The following is an 18281-nucleotide window of genomic DNA, read 5'->3' as shown; positions in this document are numbered from 1 at the left end:
TGACTTAGGATAAAAGCCAAATCAGTATCTCAATTCGCAGACACGGTGTTTCGGGCTGTTGGCCCTCGTCAGTGCAAAGCATGAGAACTGATTTGGCTAGGTGAGAGGCTCTGGACATGGGGTCTAAGGGGTATCGTTTCTCCTTATGGAGAGTGACATACCATCTCTGGCTTGTCAAGGTAAGGAGGCTTATTTGCCGTACAATGCTCCTCTGGGAATTTAAATATGCAAATTGCCTCTTCTGAGAAAAAGAGGACTTAAACTCTACAGCGCCACCTATTGGAAGTAGCGATCCTACAAGTCACAATCAACCCTTTAACGAGTCGTACAATATGACTTAGGATAAAAGCCAAATCAGTATCTCAATTCGCAGACACGGTGTTTCGGGCTGTTGGCCCTCGTCAGTGCAAAGCATGAGAACTGATTTGGCTAGGTGAGAGGCTCTGGACATGGGGTCTAAGGGGTATCGTTTCTCCTTATGGAGAGTGACATACCATCTCTGGCTTGTCAAGGTAAGGAGGCTTATTTGCCGTACAATGCTCCTCTGGGAATTTAAATATGCAAATTGCCTCTTCTGAGAAAAAGAGGACTTAAACTCTACAGCGCCACCTATTGGAAGTAGCGATCCTACAAGTCACAATCAACCCTTTAACGAGTCGTACAATATGACTTAGGATAAAAGCCAAATCAGTATCTCAATTCGCAGACACGGTGTTTCGGGCTGTTGGCCCTCGTCAGTGCAAAGCATGAGAACTGATTTGGCTAGGTGAGAGGCTCTGGACATGGGGTCTAAGGGGTATCGTTTCTCCTTATGGAGAGTGACATACCATCTCTGGCTTGTCAAGGTAAGGAGGCTTATTTGCCGTACAATGCTCCTCTGGGAATTTAAATATGCAAATTGCCTCTTCTGAGAAAAAGAGGACTTAAACTCTACAGCGCCACCTATTGGAAGTAGCGATCCTACAAGTCACAATCAACCCTTTAACGAGTCGTACAATATGACTTAGGATAAAAGCCAAATCAGTATCTCAATTCGCAGACACGGTGTTTCGGGCTGTTGGCCCTCGTCAGTGCAAAGCATGAGAACTGATTTGGCTAGGTGAGAGGCTCTAGACATGGGGTCTAAGGGGTATCGTTTCTCCTTATGGAGAGTGACATACCATCTCTGGCTTGTCAAGGTAAGGAGGCTTATTTGCCGTACAATGCTCCTCTGGGAATTTAAATATGCAAATTGCCTCTTCTGAGAAAAAGAGGACTTAAACTCTACAGCGCCACCTATTGGAAGTAGCGATCCTACAAGTCACAATCAACCCTTTAACGAGTCGTACAATATGACTTAGGATAAAAGCCAAATCAGTATCTCAATTCGCAGACACGGTGTTTCGGGCTGTTGGCCCTCGTCAGTGCAAAGCATGAGAACTGATTTGGCTAGGTGAGAAGCTCTGGACATGGGGTCTAAGGGGTATCGTTTCTCCTTATGGAGAGTGACATACCATCTCTGGCTTGTCAAGGTAAGGAGGCTTATTTGCCGTACAATGCTCCTCTGGGAATTTAAATATGCAAATTGCCTCTTCTGAGAAAAAAAGGACTTAAACTCTACAGCGCCACCTATTGGAAGTAGCGATCCTACAAGTCACAATCAACCCTTTAACGAGTCGTACAATATGACTTAGGATAAAAGCCAAATCAGTATCTCAATTCGCAGACACGGTGTTTCGGGCTGTTGGCCCTCGTCAGTGCAAAGCATGAGAACTGATTTGGCTAGGTGAGAGGCTCTGGACATGGGGTCTAAGGGGTATCGTTTCTCCTTATGGAGAGTGACATACCATCTCTGGCTTGTCAAGGTAAGGAGGCTTATTTGCCGTACAATGCTCCTCTGGGAATTTAAATATGCAAATTGCCTCTTCTGAGAAAAAGAGGACTTAAACTCTACAGCGCCACCTATTGGAAGTAGCGATCCTACAAGTCACAATCAACCCTTTAACGAGTCGTACAATATGACTTAGGATAAAAGCCAAATCAGTATCTCAATTCGCAGACACGGTGTTTCGGGCTGTTGGCCCTCGTCAGTGCAAAGCATGAGAACTGATTTGGCTAGGTGAGAGGCTCTGGACATGGGGTCTAAGGGGTATCGTTTCTCCTTATGGAGAGTGACATACCATCTCTGGCTTGTCAAGGTAAGGAGGCTTATTTGCCGTACAATGCTCCTCTGGGAATTTAAATATGCAAATTGCCTCTTCTGAGAAAAAGAGGACTTAAACTCTACAGCGCCACCTATTGGAAGTAGCGATCCTACAAGTCACAATCAACCCTTTAACGAGTCGTACAATATGACTTAGGATAAAAGCCAAATCAGTATCTCAATTCGCAGACACGGTGTTTCGGGCTGTTGGCCCTCGTCAGTGCAAAGCATGAGAACTGATTTGGCTAGGTGAGAGGCTCTGGACATGGGGTCTAAGGGGTATCGTTTCTCCTTATGGAGAGTGACATACCATCTCTGGCTTGTCAAGGTAAGGAGGCTTATTTGCCGTACAATGCTCTTCTGGGAATTTAAATATGCAAATTGCCTCTTCTGAGAAAAAGAGGACTTAAACTCTACAGCGCCACCTATTGGAAGTAGCGATCCTACAAGTCACAATCAACCCTTTAACGAGTCGTACAATATGACTTAGGATAAAAGCCAAATCAGTATCTCAATTCGCAGACACGGTGTTTCGGGCTGTTGGCCCTCGTCAGTGCAAAGCATGAGAACTGATTTGGCTAGGTGAGAGGCTCTGGACATGGGGTCTAAGGGGTATCGTTTCTCCTTATGGAGAGTGACATACCATCTCTGGCTTGTCAAGGTAAGGAGGCTTATTTGCCGTACAATGCTCCTCTGGGAATTTAAATATGCAAATTGCCTCTTCTGAGAAAAAGAGGACTTAAACTCTACAGCGCCACCTATTGGAAGTAGCGATCCTACAAGTCACAATCAACCCTTTAACGAGTCGTACAATATGACTTAGGATAAAAGCCAAATCAGTATCTCAATTCGCAGACACGGTGTTTCGGGCTGTTGGCCCTCGTCAGTGCAAAGCATGAGAACTGATTTGGCTAGGTGAGAGGCTCTGGACATGGGGTCTAAGGGGTATCGTTTCTCCTTATGGAGAGTGACATACCATCTCTGGCTTGTCAAGGTAAGGAGGCTTATTTGCCGTACAATGCTCCTCTGGGAATTTAAATATGCAAATTGCCTCTTCTGAGAAAAAGAGGACTTAAACTCTACAGCGCCACCTATTGGAAGTAGCGATCCTACAAGTCACAATCAACCCTTTAACGAGTCGTACAATATGACTTAGGATAAAAGCCAAATCAGTATCTCAATTCGCAGACACGGTGTTTCGGGCTGTTGGCCCTCGTCAGTGCAAAGCATGAGAACTGATTTGGCTAGGTGAGAGGCTCTGGACATGGGGTCTAAGGGGTATCGTTTCTCCTTATGGAGAGTGACATACCATCTCTGGCTTGTCAAGGTAAGGAGGCTTATTTGCCGTACAATGCTCCTCTGGGAATTTAAATATGCAAATTGCCTCTTCTGAGAAAAAGAGGACTTAAACTCTACAGCGCCACCTATTGGAAGTAGCGATCCTACAAGTCACAATCAACCCTTTAACGAGTCGTACAATATGACTTAGGATAAAAGCCAAATCAGTATCTCAATTCGCAGACACGGTGTTTCGGGCTGTTGGCCCTCGTCAGTGCAAAGCATGAGAACTGATTTGGCTAGGTGAGAGGCTCTGGACATGGGGTCTAAGGGGTATCGTTTCTCCTTATGGAGAGTGACATACCATCTCTGGCTTGTCAAGGTAAGGAGGCTTATTTGCCGTACAATGCTCCTCTGGGAATTTAAATATGCAAATTGCCTCTTCTGAGAAAAAGAGGACTTAAACTCTACAGCGCCACCTATTGGAAGTAGCGATCCTACAAGTCACAATCAACCCTTTAACGAGTCGTACAATATGACTTAGGATAAAAGCCAAATCAGTATCTCAATTCGCAGACACGGTGTTTCGGGCTGTTGGCCCTCGTCAGTGCAAAGCATGAGAACTGATTTGGCTAGGTGAGAGGCTCTGGACATGGGGTCTAAGGGGTATCGTTTCTCCTTATGGAGAGTGACATACCATCTCTGGCTTGTCAAGGTAAGGAGGCTTATTTGCCGTACAATGCTCCTCTGGGAATTTAAATATGCAAATTGCTTTCCAGACACAGAAACGAAACTACAGCTGTGAACTGGAACAAAATGCAAAAACAAACAAGGACTAAAGTCCAACTTAGCTGGGAGTTGTCTAGCAGCAGGAACATGCACAGAAAGGCTACTGATTACAATGTTGACCGGCATGGAAGTGACAGAGGAGCAAGGCTAAATAGCGACTCCCACATCCTGATGGAAACAGGTGAACAGAGAGGATGATGCACACCAGTTCAATTCCACCAGTGGCCACAGGGGGAGCCCAAAATCCAATTTCACAACAGCGGTCATTATACAGTATGGAGCATCATGTGTGGCCATTATACAGTATTGAGCATCATGTGTGGCCCTTATAAAGTATGGAGCATCATGTGTGGCCATTATACAGTATTGAGCATCATGTGGGGCCATTATACAGTATTGAACATCATGTGGGGTCATTATACAGTATGGAGCATCATGTGTGGCCATTATACATTATTGAGCATTGTGTGGCCATATTTTTTTGGGGTTATAATTATTGTATATGAAACAGTGTGATCAGCAGTGCTAAATGGGTGTGGTTGGGACTTGGATATGGGTGTGACTAGTTGTGAAATGGGTGTGGTCAGAGGCATGGCCTAAAATTTGCCGCAGCGCACTACGTGCGCCGCAACCTTTATAACTCTTTCCCTTCAAGAGTTGGGAGGTATGGTACCGCATTTGCCAGATCACAGCAAGTGCCGCAAATCCCATAGGGAATGAATGAAGCCAAACGCACTGTTGCCGTAAGTGATCCATTACGCGGCAGATGTGAAAAAACTGCCCGATCTGCTGCAAGAGGCGACTTTCACATCAGCGATTCTTGCCAAAGTCACTGCCGATAATGTCATACTCACCAATGGGGGAGGCAGCGCTAAAAGTGCCTAGGGCAGCAGAAACTCTAAATACGGCCCTGCTCACACAGCGGTTGATAAATTAGCCTTGGTAAAGCACAATGAAGCAAATCGCTATCTCTAAACTGGCACTCAGTCAGAACACAGCATCCTATCCCTAACTGAATTCACAGCAGAGTGAGCCATAAATGGCGGCAGCGACTTTTATAGTGCATCATGACATCATTTCAGCAGCCAATCACAGCCATGCCAGTACTTCCATGCCCAACATACAGAACAGGATGTGCCCACACTTCTAATCATTCCTCATTGGCTGAATTCGGGCACTTTGAACTGTGGGAACTTCCGATTCCGGTATCCGATATACTGAAAATATCGGAACTCGGTATCGGAATTCCGATACCGCAAATATCGGCCGATACCCGATACTTGCGGTATCGGAATGCTCAACACTACTCATGAGCATCTATGCCTCTTTTAATGCATCCCATTATTTTATTTGCCTTTGTAGCAGCTGCCTGACACTGGCCACTAAATGTGAGTTTGTCATCCACCCATACTCCCAGGTCTTTTTCATTGACGGTTTTGCCCAGAGTTTTAGAATTAAGCACATAGTTATACATCTTATTACTTCTACCCAAGTGCATGACCTTACATTTATCCCCATTAAAGCTCATTTGCCATTTATCAGCCCAAGCTTCTAGTTTACATAAATCATCCTGTAATATAAAATTGTCCTCCTCTGTATTGATTACCCTGCAGAGTTTAGTGTCATCTGCAAATATTGAAATTCGACTCTGTAAGCCCCCTACAATGTCATTAATGAATATGTTAAAAAGGAGAGGGCCTAATACTGACCCCTGTGGTACCCCACTGCTAACCGCGACCCAGTCCGAGTGTGCTCCATTAATAACCACCCTTTGTTTCCTATCCCTGAGCCAGCTCTTAACCCACTTACACAAATTTTCCCCTATCCCCATTGTTCTCATTTTATGTAACAACCTTTTGTGTGGCACCATATCAAAAGCTTTTGAAAAGTCCATATACACTACGTCCACTGGGTTCCCTTGGTCCAGTCCGTAACTTACCTCTTCATAGAAATTGATGAGATTAGTCTGACAGGAATGGTCCCTAGTAAACCCATGTTGGTATTGGGTCATGAGGTTATTCCTCTTCAGATACTCCAGTATAGCATCCCTTAGAATGCCCTCCAGGATTTTACCCACAGTAGAGGTTAAGCTTACTGTCCTATAATTTCCTAGTTCAGTTTTTGTCCCCTTTTTGAATATTGGCACCACATTTGCTATACGCCAGTCCTGTGGTACAGACCCTGTTATTATGGACTCTTTAAAGATTAAAAATAATGGTCTATCAATGACTGTACTTAATTCCTGCAGTACTCGGGGGTGTATCCCATCCGGGCACGGAGATTTGTAAATTTTAGTGATTTTTAGATGCCGACGTACTTCCTGCTGGGTTAAGCAGGTGACACTTAATGGGAAATTTTTGTTATCACTGATCATATTGTCCGTCATGGGATTTTTTTGTGTAAATACTGATGAAAAAAAGTCATTTAGCATATTGGCTTTTTCCTCATCCTCATCCACCATTTCACCCAGACTATTTTTAAGGGGGCCAACACTTTCATTTTTTAGTTTCTTACTATTTACATAGTTAAAGAATATTTTGGGCTTATTTTTACTCTCTGGCAATGAGTCTCTCTGTCTCAATCTTAGCTGCCTTGATTTGCTTTTTACAGAATTTATTTAATTTTCTGTATTTATTTAATGCCTCCTCACTACCTACTTCCTTTAATTCTCTAAATGCTTTCTTTTTGTCACTTATTGCACCCCTTACAGCTCTATTTAGCCATATTGGTTTCCTCCTATTTCTAGTATGTTTATTCTCATACGGTATATACAGTGCACAGGTCCTATCCAGGATGCTAATAAACGTCTCCCATTTTCTTTGTGTATTTTTGTCTCAGGATGTCGTCCAGTTAATTACACCAAGATCATCTCTCATCCGTTGGAAATTTGCCCTCCTGAAGTTTAGTGTCCGTGTAACCCCTCTACTACACATCTTAATAAAGGATACATGAAAACTTATTATTTTGTGATCACTATTCCCCAAGTGACTACCAACCCTTATATTTGCTATGCGGTCTGGCCTGTTGGTTAATATTAGGTCTAGCAGTGCCCCCCTTCTTGTTGGGTCCTGAACCAATTGTAAAAGGTAATTGTCTCTCATAGTTGTCAAAAACCGATTAGTACCTTTGCTGGAACTGCAGGTTTCTGTTCCCCAACCTATTTCAGGGTAGTTGAAGTCCCCCATAATAATGACTTCTCCTTGAGTCGCAGCTTCATCTATTTGCTTTATGAGGATATTCTCCGTTGCTTCCATTACTTTTGGAGACTTATAACAAACCCCTATCAGTAATTTAATATTTAATGGAGCTGTGAAATATGCCTGGCATACAGATAGTAATTATACCAACTATAAGCTTGTCTGAACGAATCATAAGACACATGTTCACTGATTGGTCATGTTCAGTGATTGGTCAGGTGAGTCATTGCTGCAGGACCAGCAGAGGCCTTGGAAATAACAAGAATTTAACCCCTTCATCCTCGGGCACTATTCTGTTTTTGCATTTCTGTTTATCACTCCCCTTCTTCCCAGAGCTATAACTTTTTTAATTTTCCATCAATATGGCCATGAGAGGGCTTTTTTTTGCAGGATGAGTACTGGAAAACGGGAAAACAATTCAAAGTGCAGTGAAATTGCAAAAAAGTGCAATTCCACAACTGTTTTTGTTTCTTTTGCCATGTTCATCAAATGCTAAATCTGACCTGCCATTATTATTCTCCAGGTCATTATAAGTTCGCAGACACCAAACATGTATAGGTTATTTTTTATTTAAGTGGTGAAAAAAATCCAAAGTTTGTAAAAAAAACAAGAAAACAAACAATTGTGTCTCCATCTTTCGGGATCTGGGGCTGGATGAAGGCTTATTTTTTGTGCTCCGAGCTGATGTTTTTATTGATTCCATTTTAATGCAGATACAATGTTTTGATCGCCGGGTTATTACATTTTAATGCAATGTTGCGGCAACCAAAAAACGTAAATCTGGGGTTTTGACTTTTTTTTCTCGTTACACCGTTTACTGATCGGATTACCGTAATTTTTTTTATATATTGATAGATAGGGCGATTCAGAATGTAACGTTACCAAACGTATACTTATTTTTTCAACGTTTTATTTTGAATGGGGCAAAAGGGGGGATTTAAACTTTTGTATTTTTTTAGATTTTTAAAAACATTTTTTTGTAACTTTTTTACTTTTTACCTGCTTCAATAGTCTCCATGTATGGCACATGTTGGAAAGGGGTAAATATAGGTGGGTAATAGTTTTTTTTAATAATTTTTACCAATTTTCTGCTCTTAGTGCCTGTGAGCTGGAAGCTGAGAGGAACCTGCAGATGTGTCATGTATAATCACACACAGCTCTGCAGTGAGATCAGGAGAGTAGAGAGCAGCCATCACATATCACCTTGGTAACTATTACACATCACACTGGTAACCATTACGTAGCACACTGGCTAATCCCCCTTCATGTAAAATAATTCCTGGAAGCAGCTTCTTATACAGATCACAGTCCGGCCCATACATCTTAACAGGGCCGGCGTTAGGGCCAGGCAGACTAGGCAGCTGCCTGGGGCCCCCACTCCCTTGGGGGCCCCCAGCATCTACAGCAGACGCTTCACTGATAATAGCATTATCAGTGAAGCTTCCGAGTAGAGACTGGTTAAGGACCTGTAGTGACATCACGATCAGGTGACCTGCCATGTGACCGTGATGTCACCACAGGCCATGTACTCTGGGAATGTTTGTAGCAGTAAAATAGGAGCCTGCAGTGAAGCACAGGAGCAGCGGCCACTGAACCTCCCCCATCAGCGTGATAGAAGTGCTCATTGGCCAGCGCCCTGTCCTGCTGTACGGAGCCTCTGAGGGGAAGGGAGAGAGACCCAGCACCAGTAACAACCTGAGCCGGCAGATAAGTAAAGAGCACCGTCCCACTGTGTGTGCTGCTCCTGGTGATGATGGCTCCTGTCCTGCTGTCAGCAACTCCTGCTCTTGTCGGCAGTCCCAGCAGAGGAGAGGGCAGGAAGGTGTCTGCTGGGAGCAGGAGGAGCTGCATCTGATAGTGTGCATCATCTCATTCCCTCCAGCATAAAGGTGTGTGTGTGTGTGTGGTGTGTATAGCGTGTCATGTGTAGTGTGTGCTTATGTGAATCACATGTATCAAATGAGCATTTGTTGTGCTGCATGTGTGTGCCGTGTATGTGTGTGTGTATAAGTGTGTCTTTGCTTGCCGTGTGTGTGTGTGTGTGTGTGTATATGTGTGTGTATGTATGTGTATATGTGTGTATGTATGTGTATATATATGTGTATGTATGTGTGTATAAATGCGTGCCATGTATGTGTTGTATAAATGCGTGCCATGTATATATGTGTGTATAAGTGCGTGCCATGCGTGTGTTTATGTGTGTGTAATATATATATATATATACATACACGCTATGTATGTGTGTATGTATAAGAATGCTATGTATGTGTCTGTGTATAAGTGCATGCAGGGGCGTAACTACTGCAGTCGCAGCGGTCGCCATTGCGACCGGGCCCCGCAGGTCAGGGGCCCCGGGTTGGCAGGTCAGTACAGGGCCGGACTGGCCATCGGGCACTTCTGGCAGAAGAGCCGGTGCCAGTAGTGGGCCGCTGCACTGTTCCCCCCGCCCCCCCCCAGTGCCGCCGCCGCATTTAACTATACCGGCGTCTATGACACCGATATAGTTGAATGCAATGATGGAGGAGAGAGCGTCACCTGACGCCCCCTCTCCCATCATTCCCCGCTCTGCCTCTGACAGTACACTGCGGGTGCGCGATGACGTCATATCATCGCACACCTGCAGTGTCCTGGGCAGACTGCAGCCGCCGGGAGCAGCGCGGGCAAAAGGAAAGGTGAGGAGAGTTTTTTTTTTTTTCTTTTTAACTGGACTGTGGGGCCATTATCGGGGGGGGGGGGGGAGATGAGATGTGCGGGCTCTGCTGTATATATCCCTGTGCGGGCTCTGCTGTATATATCCCTGTGCGGGCTCTGCTGTATATATCCCTGTGCGGGCTCTGCTGTATATATCCCTGTGCGGGCTCTGCTGTATATACCCCTGTGCGGGCTGTGCTCTATATACCCCTGTGCGGGCTGTGCTCTATATACCCCTGTGCGGGCTGTGCTCTATATACCCCTGTGCGGGCTGTGCTCTATATACCCCTGTGCGGGCTGTGCTCTATATACCCCTGTGCGGGCTGTGCTCTATATACCCCTGTGCGGGCTGTGCTCTATATACCCCTGTGCGGGCTCTGCTCTATATACCCCTGTGCGGGCTCTGCTCTATATACCCCTGTGCGGGCTCTGCTCTATATACCCCTGTGCGGGCTCTGCTCTATATACCCCTGTGCGGGCTCTGCTCTATATACCCCTGTGCGGGCTCTGCTCTATATACCCCTGTGCGGGCTCTGCTCTATATACCCCTGTGCGGGCTCTGCTCTATATACCCCTGTGCGGGCTCTGCTCTATATACCCCTGTGCGGGCTCTGCTGTATATATCCCTGTGCGGGCTCTGCTGTATATATCCCTGTGCGGGCTCTGCTGTATATATCCCTGTGCGGGCTCTGCTGTATATATCCCTGTGCGGGCTCTGCTGTATATATCCCTGTGCGGGCTCTGCTGTATATATCCCTGTGCGGGCTCTGCTGTATATATCCCTGTGCGGGCTCTGCTGTATATATCCCCGTGCGGGCTCTGCTGTATATATCCCTGTGCGGGCTCTGCTGTATATATCCCTGTGCGGGCTCTGCTGTATATATCCCTGTGCTGGATATACCACTGTGCAGGCTGTGCTGGATATACCACTGTGCAGGCTGTGCTGGATATACCACTGTGCGGGCTGTGCTGGATATACCACTATGCGGGCTCTGCTGGATATACCACTGTGCTGGATATACCACTGTGCGGGCTGTGCTGGCACCCAACACCATGTTGCAGTGCAGGAGATTCCTGCGACAGTCCAAGGCGTATCTAGGGGAAGGTGGGGGGGGGGCGGGTTGAGGCGGGGGGACCCGGGGCGGGGTGGGGGGCCCCATTTGGAAGTTCGCACCGGGGCCCATAACTTTGTAGTTACGCCACTGAGTGCATGCCATATATATGTGTGTGTATATAAGTGTGTGCCATGTACATGTATGAATGTGTGTATAAGTGTGTGTATAAGCATGTGTCATGTGCGTGTGTGTTTAATTGTGTGTGTGTGTGTATATATATATATATATATATATAATTTTTTGCATTATTCTATATAAACATACAGTGATAGTGTGTGTGTGTGTTCCATGCACATTTTAAAATAATGGTTGAACAGACTAGAGTGTATATATATATATATATATATATATATATATATATATATATATATATATATATATATATATATATATATATATATATATATACACTCACCGGCCACTTTATTAGGTACACCATGCTAGTAACGGGTTGGACCCCCTTTTGCCTTCAGAACTGCCTCAATTCTTCGTGGCATGTTTACGCCAAATTCTGACCCTACCATCCGAATGTCGCAGCAGAGATCGAGACTCATCAGACCAAGCAACGTTTTTCCAATCTTCTACTGTCCAATTTCGATGAGCTTGTACAAATTGTAGCCTCAGTTTCCTGTTCTTAGCTGAAAGGAGTGGTACCCGGTGTGGTCTTCTGCTGCTGTAGCCCATCTGCCTCAAAGTTCGACGCACTGTGCGTTCAGAGATGCTCTTAGGCCTACCTTGGTTGTAACGGGTGGCGATTTGAGTCACTGTTGCCTTTCTATCAGCTCGAACCAGTCTGCCCATTCTCCTCTGACCTCTGGCATCAACAAGGCATTTCCGCCCACAGAACTGCCGCTCACTGGATTTTTTTTCTTTTTCGGACCATTCTCTGTAAACCCTAGAGATGGTTGTGCGTGAAAATCTCAGTAGATCAGCAGTTTCTGAAATACTCAGACCAGCCCTTCTGGCACCAACAACCATGCCACGTTCAAAGGCACTCAAATCACCTTTCTTCCCCATACTGATGCTCGGTTTGAACTGCAGGAGATTGTCTTGACCATGTCTACATGCCTAAATGCACTGAGTTGCCGCCATGTGATTGGCTGATTAGAAATTAAGTGTTAACAAGAAGTTGGACAGGTGTACCTAATAAAGTGGCCGGTGAGTGTATATACATATATATATATATATATATATATATATATATACACACACACACACACACACACACACACACACACACACACACACACACACACACACACACACACACACACACACACACACACACACACACACACACACACACACACACACACACACACACACACAGCCCTGCTGCTTATAGCATGATACTATATGGGGACAGATTGATCTACTAGCGTTCTGTCCCCATCATTCGATTCGTCCTCAGACGATGTAAAGAGGCCGAGAAACAAGAGCCAAACGACTTCAATGTTGTCAATCGCACGCATCGAACGGTCTGAACTCAACGCATGTAAATGCAACCAAAATGTTTGAGCGTCATGGTGCAATATGTATGTGAGCATTGGGGGCCTCATTTTAAACTTTTGCCTAGGGCCCCACTTTGTCTAAAACCGGCCCTGCATCTTAACAACTCACTTAGAGGTAGATTTTTCTGGAATAAGACATCAGATCACAGATATCAAGGTATCATTACATTCAGCTCCCTATGACCTACATGCACATATATTACACAGGTCAACAAAAAAAAATTTTTTTTCTGGTGTCCAAAATATTTTAATGAATTTGGGGTATTTTTGGGGTGCTGATTCTGAATATGCCATCAGTTTTGCCAGATTGGCTCAAGTTTTTGAGATTTTTGGTATCTTATTTATAGCACTTGTTGGTAAATGCGACGCATCATCTCATTAATTTCTTTGGATTAGTACTTGAACTGAGCAGTTCTCAATATAGTTTTGTGTTAATTAGTGTTCTAAAAGTTTGTTCATAGCTTGATTTTTGCACTAACTTTATGTTGTTGTCTGTTTTCCAGTGAAAAGCATGAACTCATCAAGAAGAAGTTGTCTTAACGATCCAGACTCATTCTGTTACATTTGTGGTGAATACACACTGCCAAAACATAGAAGAAACATAACAGACTTCGTAAAAAAAGTGTATTTTGCCTATTTTGGGGTTATGCTTGGGGACCAAGACAAGTTTTGGGCACCACACATAGTGTGCAAAGCATGTATCAAATTATTACGAAAATGGAGCAAAGGACAAAGAAAAAGCTTCAAATTTGGTGTTCCAATAGTGTGGAGAGAGCCAAAAAATCATCATGATGACTGTTATTTCTGTGCAGTGCAAGTGCAAGGATTCAATAAGCATAAGAAACGAAAATGGGAGTAACATGGAATCTGCAAGAAGGCCTGTCCCTCATTGTGAAGATGTGCCTGTACCTGTGTTTACCATAAATAACAGTCATCATGATGATTTTTTGGCTCTCTCCACACCATTGGAACACCAAATTTGAAGCTTTTTCTTTGTCCTTTGCTCCATTTTCGTAATAATTCGATACATGCTTTGCACACTATGTGTGGTGCCCAAAACTTGTCTTGGTCCCCAAGCATAACCCCAAAATAGGCAAAATACACTTTTTTTACGAAGTCTGTTATGTTTCTTCTATGTTTTGGCAGTGTGTATTCACCACAAATGTAACAGAATGAGTCTGGATCGTTAAGACAACTTCTTCTTGATGAGTTCATGCTTTTCACTGGAAAACAGACAACAACATAAAGTTAGTGCAAAAATCAAGCTATGAACAAACTTTTAGAACACTAATTAACACAAAACTATATTGAGAACTGCTCAGTTCAAGTACTAATCCAAAGAAATTAATGAGATGATGCGTCGCATTTACCAACAAGTGCTATAAATAAGATACCAAAAATCTCAAAAACTTGAGCCAATCTGGCAAAACTGATGACATGTTCAGAATCAGCACCCCAAAAATACCCTAAATTCAATGAAATATCTTTGGCACCAAAAATGCTGTTGACCAGTGTTATTATTATTATACATTTTTAAAGCACCATTTATTCTATGGCACTTTACATGTGAAAAGGGGGCAAATATAGACAAATACAATAAACATGAGTAAAAAAACAAGGTACACAGGTACATAAGGAGGGAGGACCCTGCCCGCGAGGGCTCACAGTCTGCAGGGGATGGGTGAGGATACACTAGGTGAGGGTAGAGCTGGTTGTGCGGCGGTTCAGTAGGTTGAGGATCACTGCAGGCTGTAGGCTTGTTGGAAGAGTGTTGTGAATTCTGCTCTTGGGCTCCCTCCGGTGGTTGTAAGTGGTAGCGCTGCTGTCTCTGAATCGCAGCATTTATCAGGTGTGTTCACTTTCTGCAAATCTGACTGGGCTATTTAGTCTTGCTTCACCCTTTAGTCAGTGCCAGTTGCCCATTGTTCCTGGAGGATTCACATCTCTGCCTGGTCTCTCCTGCTTTGCAGTTCTTTTCAACAAAGATAAGTTCTGGCCTTGTTTTTTTTGCTGTCCATATGCTGTGGCCTGATTGTTCAGTTCTTTTTAATGTTTTTTGTCTTGTCCAGCTTGGTCTGTATAAGGATTTGTTTAGCCAAGCTGGTATCTCTGGAGATGCAGATATACCCTCCATATCTTTAGTTAGCTGTGGAGTTTTTGTATTTTCTGTGGTGGATATTTTCTAGTGTTTTTTATACTGACCGCATAGTACTCTGTTCTATCCTTTCTATTTAGCTAGAAGTGGCCTCCTTTGCTAAATTCTGATTTCAGTCTGTGTATGTTTTTTCCCTCTCCTCTCACAGTCAATATTTGTGGGGGGCTGTCTGTCCTTTGGGAATTTTCTCTGAGGCAAGATAGTTTTCCCTTTTCTATCTCTAGGGGTAATTAGTCCTCCGGCTGTGTCGAGATGTCCAGGGAGTGCTAGGTACATTCCACGGCTACTTCTAGTTGCGGTGTTAAGTTCAGGGTCTGCGGTCAGTACAGGTACCACCTTCTCCGGAGTACGTCTCATGCTGCTCTTAGGCCACCTGATCATAACAGTACAACTGGCCTGCAATGAGTTAACCGCATCTCAGAAGAAGGGTAGGAAAGTGCTGAGCCATTTTTTTTTTTCTGTAGCATGTTGTGTTTTTTTTTTTTTTCTTCCCTCTTTACCTCTGGGTGGCTCAAGAGTTCGGCGCTGGTATGGATGTTCAGGGATTGGCTTCTCGTGTGGATCAACTTGCTGCTAGAGTACAGGGTATTTCCGATTATATCGTTCAGACTCCGGTTTTAGAGCCTAGAATTCCAACTCCTGATTTGTTTTTTGGGGATAGGTCCAAATTTCTGAGCTTTAAAAATAACTGTAAACTGTTTTTTGCTCTGAAACCCCGTTCCTCTGGTGATCCCATCCAGCAGGTTAAAATTGTTATATCTCTGCTGCGTTGTGACCCCCAGGATTGGGCATTTGCCCTGGAACCTGGGAATCCGGCGTTGCTTAATGTACACACCTTTTTTCAGGCGCTTGGGTTATTGTATGACGAACCTAATTCAGTGGATCATGCTGAGAAGACCTTGTTGGCCCTGTCTCAGGGTCAAGAAGCGGCAGAATCATATTGCCAGAAGTTTAGAAAATGGTCTGTACTGACTAAATGAAATGAGGATGCCTTGGCGGCAATCTTCAGAAAGGGTCTTTCTGAATCCGTTAAAGATGTTATGGTGGGGTTCCCCACGCCTGCTGGTCTGAGTGATTCTTTGTCTCTGGCCATTCAGATTGATCGGCGCTTGCGCGAGCGCAGAGTTGTGCACACTATGGCATTGTCTTCCGAGCGGAGTCCTGAGCCTATGCAGTGTGATAGGATTGTGTCTAGAGCTGAACGACAAGGATTCAGACGTCAGAATAGGTTGTGTTTTTACTGCGGCGATTCTGCTCATGTTATTTCTGATTGCCCTAAGCGTACCAAGAGAATCGCTAGTTCTGTTACCATCAGTACTGTACAACCTAAATTTCTGTTATCTGTGACCCTGATCTGCTCATTGTCGTCATTTTCTGTCATGGCATTTGTGGATTCAGGCGCCGCTCTAAACTTAATGGACTTAGAATTTGCCAGACGTTGTGGTTTCCCCTTGCAGCCTTTGCAGAGTCCTATTCCTTTGAGGGGCATTGATGCTACACCGTTGGCTAAAAATAAACCTCAGTTTTGGACACAGCTGACCATGTGCATGGCGCCAGCCCATCAGGAAGATTGTCGTTTTCTGGTGTTGCATAATTTGCATGATGCTATTGTGCTGGGTTTCCCATGGTTACAGGTGCATAATCCGGTATTAGATTGGAAATCTATGTCTGTGACTAGTTGGGGTTGTCAGGGGGTTCATGGTGACGTTCCTTTGATGTCAATTGCCTCCTCCCCCTCTTCTGAAATTCCTGAGTTTTTGTGAGATTTCCAGGATGTATTCAATGAGCCCAAGTCCAGTTCCCTTCCACCGCATAGGGACTGTGATTGTGCTATTGACTTGATTTCAGGCTGTAAGTTCCCTAAGGGCCGACTTTTCAACCTGTCTGTGCCAGAACATACCGCCATGCGGAGCTATGTTAAGGAGTCCTTGGAGAAGGGGCATATTCGGCCATCTTCTTCACCATTGGGAGCAAGTTTTTTTTTTGTTGCCAAGAAAGATGGCTCCTTGAGACCCTGTATTGATTATCGCCTCTTGAATAAGATCACGGTCAAATTCCAATACCCTTTGCCTTTGCTTTCTGATCTGTTTGCTAGGATTAAGGGGGCTAGTTGGTTTACTAAGATTGACCTTCGAGGGGCATATAATTTGTTCGTATTAAGCAGGGTGACGAATGGAATACTGCGTTTAATACGCCCGAAGGCCATTTTGAATACCTTGTGATGCCATTCGGACTCTCTAATGCTCCATCTGTGTTTCAGTCCTTCATGCATGATATATTTCGGAATTATCTTGATAAATTCATGATTGTATTTTTGGATGATATTTTGATTTTTTCAGATGATTGGGAGTCTCATGTGAAACAAGTCAGGATGGTATTTCAGATCCTTCGTGATAATGCCTTGTTTGTGAAGGGGTCTAAGTGCCTCTTTGGAGTACAGAAGATTTCTTTTTTGGGCTTCATTTTTTCTCCCTCATCTATAGAAATGGATCCGGTTAAGGTTCAGGCCATTCATGATTGGATCCAGCCCACATCCGTGAAGAGCCTTCAGAAATTTTTGGGCTTTGCTAATTTTTATCGCCGTTTCATTGCCAACTTCTCCAGTGTGGTTAAACCCCTGACCGATTTGACGAAGAAAGGCGCTGATGTGACGAATTGGTCCTCTGCGGCTGTTTCTGCCTTTCAGGAGCTTAAACGCCGGTTTACTTCTGCCCCTGTGTTGCGTCAGCCGGATGTTTCTCTTCCTTTTCAGGTTGAGGTTGATGCTTCTGAGATTGGGGCAGGGGCCGTTTTGTCTCAGAGGAATTCTGATGGTTCCTTGATGAAACCGTGGGCCTTCTTTTCTCGAAAGTTTTCGCCTGCGGAACGCAATTATGATGTCGGCAATCGTGAGTTGTTGGCTATGAAGTGGGCATTTGAGGAGTGGCGACATTGGCTTGAGGGGGCCAAGCACCGTATTGTGGTCTTGATCGATCATAAGAATCTGATTTATCTCGAGTCTGCCAAACGGCTGAATCCTAGACAGGCCCGATGGTCCCTGTTTTTCTCCCATTTTGATTTTGTGGTCTCGTATCTTCCGGGTTCTAAGAATGTTAAGGCTGATGCCCTCTCTAGGAGCTTTTTGCCTGATTCTCCTGGGGTCCTTGAGCCGGTCGGTATTCTGAAGGAAGGGGTGATTCTTTCTGCCATCTCCCCTGATTTACGACGGGTTCTTCAGAAATTTCAGGCTGATAAATCTTACCGCTGTCTAGTGGGGAAATTGTTTGTTCCTGACAGATGGACTAGTAAAGTGATTTCGGAGGTTCATTGTTCTGTGTTAGCTGGTCGTCCGGGGATTTTTGGTACCAGAGATTTGGTTGGTAG

The sequence above is a fragment of the Ranitomeya variabilis genome, chromosome 4 (assembly GCF_051348905.1).
Source record: "Ranitomeya variabilis isolate aRanVar5 chromosome 4, aRanVar5.hap1, whole genome shotgun sequence".
NCBI classification, from domain to species: Eukaryota; Metazoa; Chordata; class Amphibia; order Anura; family Dendrobatidae; genus Ranitomeya; species Ranitomeya variabilis.
The sequence above is the reverse complement of the archived record's forward strand: the minus strand, read 5'-3'. Positions refer to the sequence as shown.